Consider the following 7488-nt stretch of genomic DNA (forward strand, 5'->3'; position numbering starts at 1 on the left):
AATTGATAATTCAGTTGGATTTATTATAATTTTATTGTTGAATATATTACTTGGTAATTGAGTTTATTTGATAAGTAAGTACTTATTTTAAGCAAAAATTCTTATGAAATAAGATTCTTTGGTGGCAAGTATTTGATTCTCTAACAGAAGTATGTCTTAACCTTTAAAAAAGAGAGAATTATGTGGGGATATGTAATCCATATCTATAACTTTTAGGGTTTATATTTAGATGATTTTGTAAGAATACTAAGAGAGTTATTTGGGATTTGGAGACTGACTTTGCTCCTGGAGCTCCACATGACTAGGTTATCACCTACAAAACACAATTACCAAAAGTGGACCTTCGATCATCCGAGTTCCCAGCCCATCAGCGTCAGCAAACTCCACAACGTTCAAGCCTGCCACTGCTGTGCAATACTAATCCATGATTAAGTGTCACCAAGTACCTCAAATCCTTTTCACTGCCACTAGATGTCATTGTCTCGGGGCATGCATGTATTGCGCTACATTGTTAACGCTGAAGGCTATATCCGGTCGAGTGTAACACGCGTATAGCAACACTCCTACACACTACGATACTCATATGCATCTTGAAACAACATACCAACATCTCTAGTTAACTTTGAAGACAAGAGCATGGGTGTAGAGGCAGAACTTGCATTGCTCATCTTGGTCTTCATTAACAGCTCTAAAATAAATTTTAGTTGACTGAGAATCAACGAACCACCACACAGTTTAACTTCTACACCAAGAAAGTAAAGAATACCTCCAAGATCTTTTAAGGCAAACTCATATCCAAGCAGTCTCACAACCTCTTCACTTTGATCGTTTGAATCTCCAATCAAAACTATTTCATCTACATATACGAGCATATACACATATTTACCCCCGGTATTTCACACAAACAATAAGTATCAGCTGTAGACTCTTTAAAGCCAATTCGAACCAGACATTGCTTAAGTTTAGTATGCCAGATTCGAGGTTTCTTCTTTACCTGGCACCTGCGAAAACCCTTTCGCTACCAACCTAACTTTATACCTGCTAATAGAACCATCAGGGTTCTTTTTTAGTATGAACAACCATTTACACCCTACCACTGATCGACCTTCAGGGAGCTTAACAATGGTCTACATACCATTTTTCCGCAAAGCCTCAAACTCTGCATGAACTGTCATTTTCCAATGAGGTGACTGGAATACCTATTGAATATTTATTGGTTTCATAACAACTTAATACACCTTTGGTTTGAATATACCAAATTTGCTTCTTGTTAGCATCGAATGATGATTTAAAGAATGTGTAACATCTTCTGATTGAATTGATTCTTCATCACCTCTTGTACCTACAGCGTGTAGATGAGAGACTGCATTTTCATGTGGACTGGACTCAGCCACATCTTGTGCTCCTGATTCTGTACTCTCAACTGTATCAACAGATGTTGCAACACTAGGCACGCTAGTTGTCTCCTGCTCAACCACCTCTCCTACGGGACTAACAATAACATCTTCATCAGCCTGACTTGACACTTTAGAGTGTCAGATTGCAGCGCATGACTTCCACCGGTTTGAAAGTTACGCACGTAAAGGCACAAAATCTATTGCCTTAGACTTCTGCTTACACGAAAAAGTAACGTCACGCGAACTAGCAGCCCCTGTAAAAGGAAAAACTTCCTCATCAAATACCACATGCCTGGATATAAATATTCTTCCATTGGCACATAAGCGACAGGCAACTCTATGAGCAATACCATATTCAGCAGAACAGACGAGAGACTACGATATTCTCCGCCCCAGTCGCTCTGCACGTCCTTGATAGCCAAGCCAAACTGAGTGATTTGCTAGAACAACTTGAAGACTTACACTGCCTATGACCTGTTTTTTTTAAATACACCAAAGTATGCCTCGAGTAGGCATCAACAAACGACAAATAATAATAGCCATTAGAGGAGATGTGAGACGGACCCCCAAATATCAGTAAATACAAGTTAAAAAGGTTCAATATACATAATATTTGAATAAGAGAATGGCAGTTTATGGCTTTTGCCAACACAACAAGTTCACAAATGTTATTCATTTCTTTGGAAATCTTTACATCAAGTGTTTGACATACATGACAGCAGTATTATATGTTGCATGCCCTAATCTTCTATGCCAACTTTTAAAGAAGCATCATCACCAACCACAAGCTTACCTTGACCAATGTGTCATGTGCAATGGGTTATAGTACCAGCCTTTGGAGTCACATGATGCATGACTCTAAAATCAACAACCCACTGACCCTTGCTGGAACCAAATGCCTGTAAAGAAACATCAAGCTGAAACTGACTCTGAGAGCCACTCGAGCAACAGTGACAATTGCATTTCATAAGCAATAGTATTGACTTGAGCTGAATCTTCTACATACTGAGATTGACCATTATTAGCAATATAAAAATTCTCATCATAATGGTGCATATATCGATCTACCAGATGTCCAGGTTTACTACACAACTGCCACTAGACACGCAGTCGACCTCGTCCACGACTTACTCGACCAACAGCCTGGCCACCAGAACAAGCAGAGGACTAATGACCCTTAAACTATGAGAACAGGAGTTTGTAGATGAATTATCTGAACCAGACCCGTGAGCAAGATAAACACTTGCCACGAACGTTTCTTCTTGAGCAGTAAACCCAACTAATTACGTTTCTGCATCAATAAGGATAGTACATACCTTATCCAAAAACAACGTATCACCACTCGTCATGATAACTGCCATGAAAGGTTGATATTCCCGAGGCAAGCCTTTCAAATACTTGCAACATGCCCTACCAGAGAAACTGCACTCCCCAAGAAGCCAAAGCATCACAGACTTATTTAACGTGGCAATATACGTACGCACACTGTCTTCTCCCTTCTTGAGAGAGTGAAGCTTACAACGTTATTTTAACTGTCGTTGAGGACCGAGTTACAAAAAACTGTAACACCGTACTCCAAACTGAAGACGCCGTCTCAACACCAACAAACTAAGAAAGAAGATGTATTGATCGTATAAAGAAACCAAGACGCCAAAGCATTATCCTGTGCTACAAATCTTCATAAGCCTCATTAGGAACCATAACGCCATCTTCATCAACAATCATCTTAGGCGGAGGCTGCATCGTACCGGTGAGTAAACACTCAAGTCGGTGGCTGCGAACAGTGAGTAGAACTTGATGTTTCCACATAAAGAAATTCATCTCATCCAACACCACATTAGTCTTTTATTGATGAACGTCTAGTGATTACAACAAGAACCAATCGCATATGAAAAACTAGCCAAGATCACCAGCACACGCCATACGGGCGGAAGCAAAACAACCAATACCACTAGCGATTGATACCATATCAGGAAGTTGAGGTTAATTTATGGAGTTTACACAACAAAAGTAATGAAAGAATAATATCAATGGGTACTTTTATTGAACCACTAGCATAGCTTTTATACAACAAGAACTACACAGCTAGTTAGGCAGCTAGCCTCACAACTGCTACTAACAACCACGCTAACAACTTAACAACCGTTCAACAACCTCACGTCAGCTTCAATATTCAACACATGATACGTGTTTGTACCTTTTGTGATCTCTACATTTATAATGAATCGTTTGTTGTTCTTCTCACCCGTGGAGATAAATAAGATCGAACTACATTAAATACGTCTCTTACACATTTCTTGTTTTACATTAAATTCGTTTTATTATTTTCCGCTCTTAATTCCTAAAAAATAATTTAAAAGGAAATTCTCATGGAGCCATTTTTATTATACTACACCAAAAATATCATGTGAAAACTGATTTTTTTATAATCTTCAATACAAAAGAAAAAGAAAAACACTTGATAAACAAACAATATAACCGAGCTAGAAATACTATGTGATCCAACCCACTATGTTATTAATCTAAAGGATCAGTGTTGTTTTTTTAAACGGCGATGACTTGTTCAAGTATCGTCAGTCTTATGAAAGCGCATATCCCTTTTGAGTTCGCTTGGGGTTTAACTCTCTCTATTGGTAATTGGTGCTCTCATTCGTATCTTCGCTTGATAGTGCTAATTCTCTGAACTTCTTCATGTCAGTTCGTATGAACTTTTGCTGTAATCTGTGGTCTCTCCATAAGAAGAATACACTGTGCTATAGCCTGGCTTTACACCTTCGTTCAGGTCATCCAATGAAGAGTTTCCTTCTAGGGTACGCACAATCTGCTTTCCACAATACAAATTATAACATATGCTAGATAGGATCATTATAATAAATATATCTGTTTTTTTTAACCCGAAAATCCAAAACTATTTCAGAAGTATAAATTAAGTATTATGTTAAAAAAAATCTCTAACGTTTGATTAAATAGTCACTTTTGTCAATATTCTTTTTTTTAGTATTTTGGTTCAAATGTTTCATTTTAAGACAAAAAGACCCTAACATTTGATCAAATAGTCATTTTGACATTTTTTTTTTTTGAAAGCATTTTGACTTCTAATATTCATTTTAGGATAAAAACTACTATTTTAGAGCGTTAACTGTTTGTTGACTAACGGTTTCGATCTATATAAAAATATTTTTGCTCCAAATAAAATTGAGACCAAAATACTAAAAAGAGAGAGATTATGAAATGAGTGACTATTTAATTGGACGTTAGAAATATTTTTAATATTATACCTATACATTAACAAGATAAGAGGAAGTTCGGGGATCATTGTAAACCTGACTCATTTTGGGGCGCTTTCGAGCTGAATGTCTGATGGCAGCAGCGCAGGCTATCATACGTTTCATTTCTTCATGGTTGTAGTTGTTCTCCAAACGTGGATCAACCAGTGGACCTAGGTCGCCATCCTCCAATCCGCGAGTCAAGTGTGGTCGAGCCTGTTTCAAAGAATAACACTAACAGTAACACACCATTTCTGTGTAGTTTTTCTCATACTGGTAAATGAATCTTATGGTTTTTGCCACTGATGCACCAAATCTACATACCCAATCTACTAAGCTGTCATCAATTGCATTACTTGGATCCACAGGTTGCCTTCCGGTTATAAGTTCTAATAGCATGACCCCAAATGAGTAAACATCGGATTTCTCTGTTAACTTGCCGCTTGATGCATATTCCGGAGCTAAGTACCTATATTAAAAATAAACACCGTGTATGATAAACAATTTGATCTCAAATTTCTTTGAGCAAACTATACATTTGTCTTCTTTTCAGTGTTACCCGAATGTTCCCATCACACGAGTTGAGACATGGGTGTGGTTATCTTCAGACAACCTAGCCAATCCAAAATCACCACCTATAACAAAAATGCAAACCGTGTGCGAACCGGTGAGGGAATGTCTACTTAAAAACTCCGGTTCAATTTTAAGAGATGATACCTTGGCTTCAAAGCTGTAGTCGAGGAGAATATTAGCTGATTTAATATCACGATGAATTATGCGAGGATGGCCTGCATGTATAATTCAAACAAGAAATGAAGAGTCATGGAGAAAGATTGAATGACAAATGATATATAGAGATAAAGAGGGAGACTTTAGATTCCTCACAATCTTCATGAAGATAAGCAAGCCCTTTAGCAGAACCTAATGCAATTCGAAGTCTAGTCGAAAAATCCATAACGGGCGGTCAGTTCCTGCAATTACGAGGGGTTGTTTGTCAGCTATTAAAGATAGGAATAATGTTAAAAAACACTTGTAATGTTTAATTAGATAGTCACTTGAGATAAATCTATGGTTAGATAAAAACTGTTAGTTGACTACTGATTACATTTGTCCATTTTGGACATGTGACAGTCCTACACCAACAATAAGTGTTATCATTTGATGTTTAAAAAATAAATAAAAGGTTAAATAATTATTTTATCAAACGTTTGCATGATATTTAGTGTTATGTATAAAGGATAATAGTGAATCATTCCAAATTGAATTTACCGTGGAGGTGATATTCCAAGGTTTTTTTTGGAAGAAACTCATACACCAACATCCGTTGATGTCTTCCCATGCAATATCCGACTAGGGACACGAGGTACCGATGATGGACTCGACTGATTATTTCGACTTCGGCCTGGAATTCTCTTTCGCCTTGCCCACTACCAGCTTTTAAACTCTTAACTGCAATCTCCTTTCCACTTGGTAACACACCTTTGTGCACGAACCCAAAACCGCCTTGGCCGAGCAGATTGGCCTCAGAAAATCCGCCGGTAGCAGCTGAAAGCTCCTCGTAAGTGAAAGTGCCAGTATTTATTCCAAGAGGCATAGTTGGTGATGGAGTGGCAAAGGAATATGTTGTGCGCCTGAGGACAAGGAGCTTACTTCACCGCTCAACATTGTGCTGGGAGTGGGGATGAACCCATCCTGGCACCGCACCAGGGTGGCACCGGAGATGGTGTACCCCATGCACCACTAGCAACAACACCATCATCATGTGGTGGGGTAGCTTTGCCACCATGATCTCCCCATGGACGTTGCATCGTTCTGTTATAATATGGATCACCGACACCGGCTGCATAATAAATCATACAATAGAACTAACTCATGAGCCATGCAAACTTTATCAGTTCATTAAATCATAAAAATTGATATTAACGCTATGCTCAAGATTTACAGGACAGGATATAAATAAAAATTATCCATATATATATATTTAACCACCTTTAGGTTCACCATAGTACTGCATTTGAGGGTTTCTTTTCCTCTTCTTTCTGCAACAGTATATCAATAAAATGGTGACAAAAGAGAGAAACTCCTACCGCACAGATATACCCATAATGAGGTTTGTATTCGAGTCGCCATTTGACTCACTCGTCGACGGCGAATTGTGAGATTTGGACTTCGTACTGCCACTTTTGGTAGGAGTGGGGAGGAGAGTAGTCACTAACATTTTTAACAGGCGGAGGAGGAGGAGAAAAGAAGATGGCGGAGGTAGTGAAATGGAGGACTTTTAGTATTATTTTTACTATTAGACGCTGGTGGAGGGGGTGACAATTGTTTGGTGGAGGTGGAGAGGATTTTGGTGATGGTGGCTGTGGTGATGAGATTTGGGTGTTGGTGGCGGTGGTGATGAGATTTTGGGTGCTGGTGCGGTGATGACGAGCTTTGGGGTGGTGGTGGGGATGGTGATGAAGGTGAGGTGGAATTCGATGATGAGGGAGCTAACTTGTGTGGAATTCGACGATGAAGAAGATGAAGATGGTGGGGAATCTTTTGATGGAGAGGTCTCAGGTGATGAATCCATTTGCATTAGCTTTGCAGGAACTACCAACCCTGAACCGCCACCCCTCTCCCTTATTCGCTTGGTTGAACAACAACCTTTGTATTCGAGTCGCCATTTGACTCACTCGTCGACGGCGAATTGTGAGATTTGGACTTCGTACTGCCACTTTTGGTAGGAGGTGGGGAGGAGAGTAGTCACTAACATTTTTAACAGGCGGAGGAGGAGGAGAAAAAGAAGATGGCGGAGGGTAGTGAAATGGAGGACTTTTAGTATT

At 39.1% G+C, this 7488-nt stretch overlaps 1 pseudogene; it reads right to left on the minus strand.

Moving 5' to 3' along the window:
• Positions 1-4024: 4024 nt before the first annotated feature.
• Positions 4025-6881, minus strand: LOC120125304 (annotated as a pseudogene).
• Between the last annotated feature and the right edge of the window lie 607 nt (positions 6882-7488).

The sequence above is a fragment of the Hibiscus syriacus genome, unplaced genomic scaffold (genome assembly GCF_006381635.1).
Source record: "Hibiscus syriacus cultivar Baekdansim isolate YM2019G1 unplaced genomic scaffold, ASM638163v2 tig00110430_pilon, whole genome shotgun sequence".
Taxonomy (NCBI): domain Eukaryota; kingdom Viridiplantae; phylum Streptophyta; class Magnoliopsida; order Malvales; family Malvaceae; genus Hibiscus; species Hibiscus syriacus.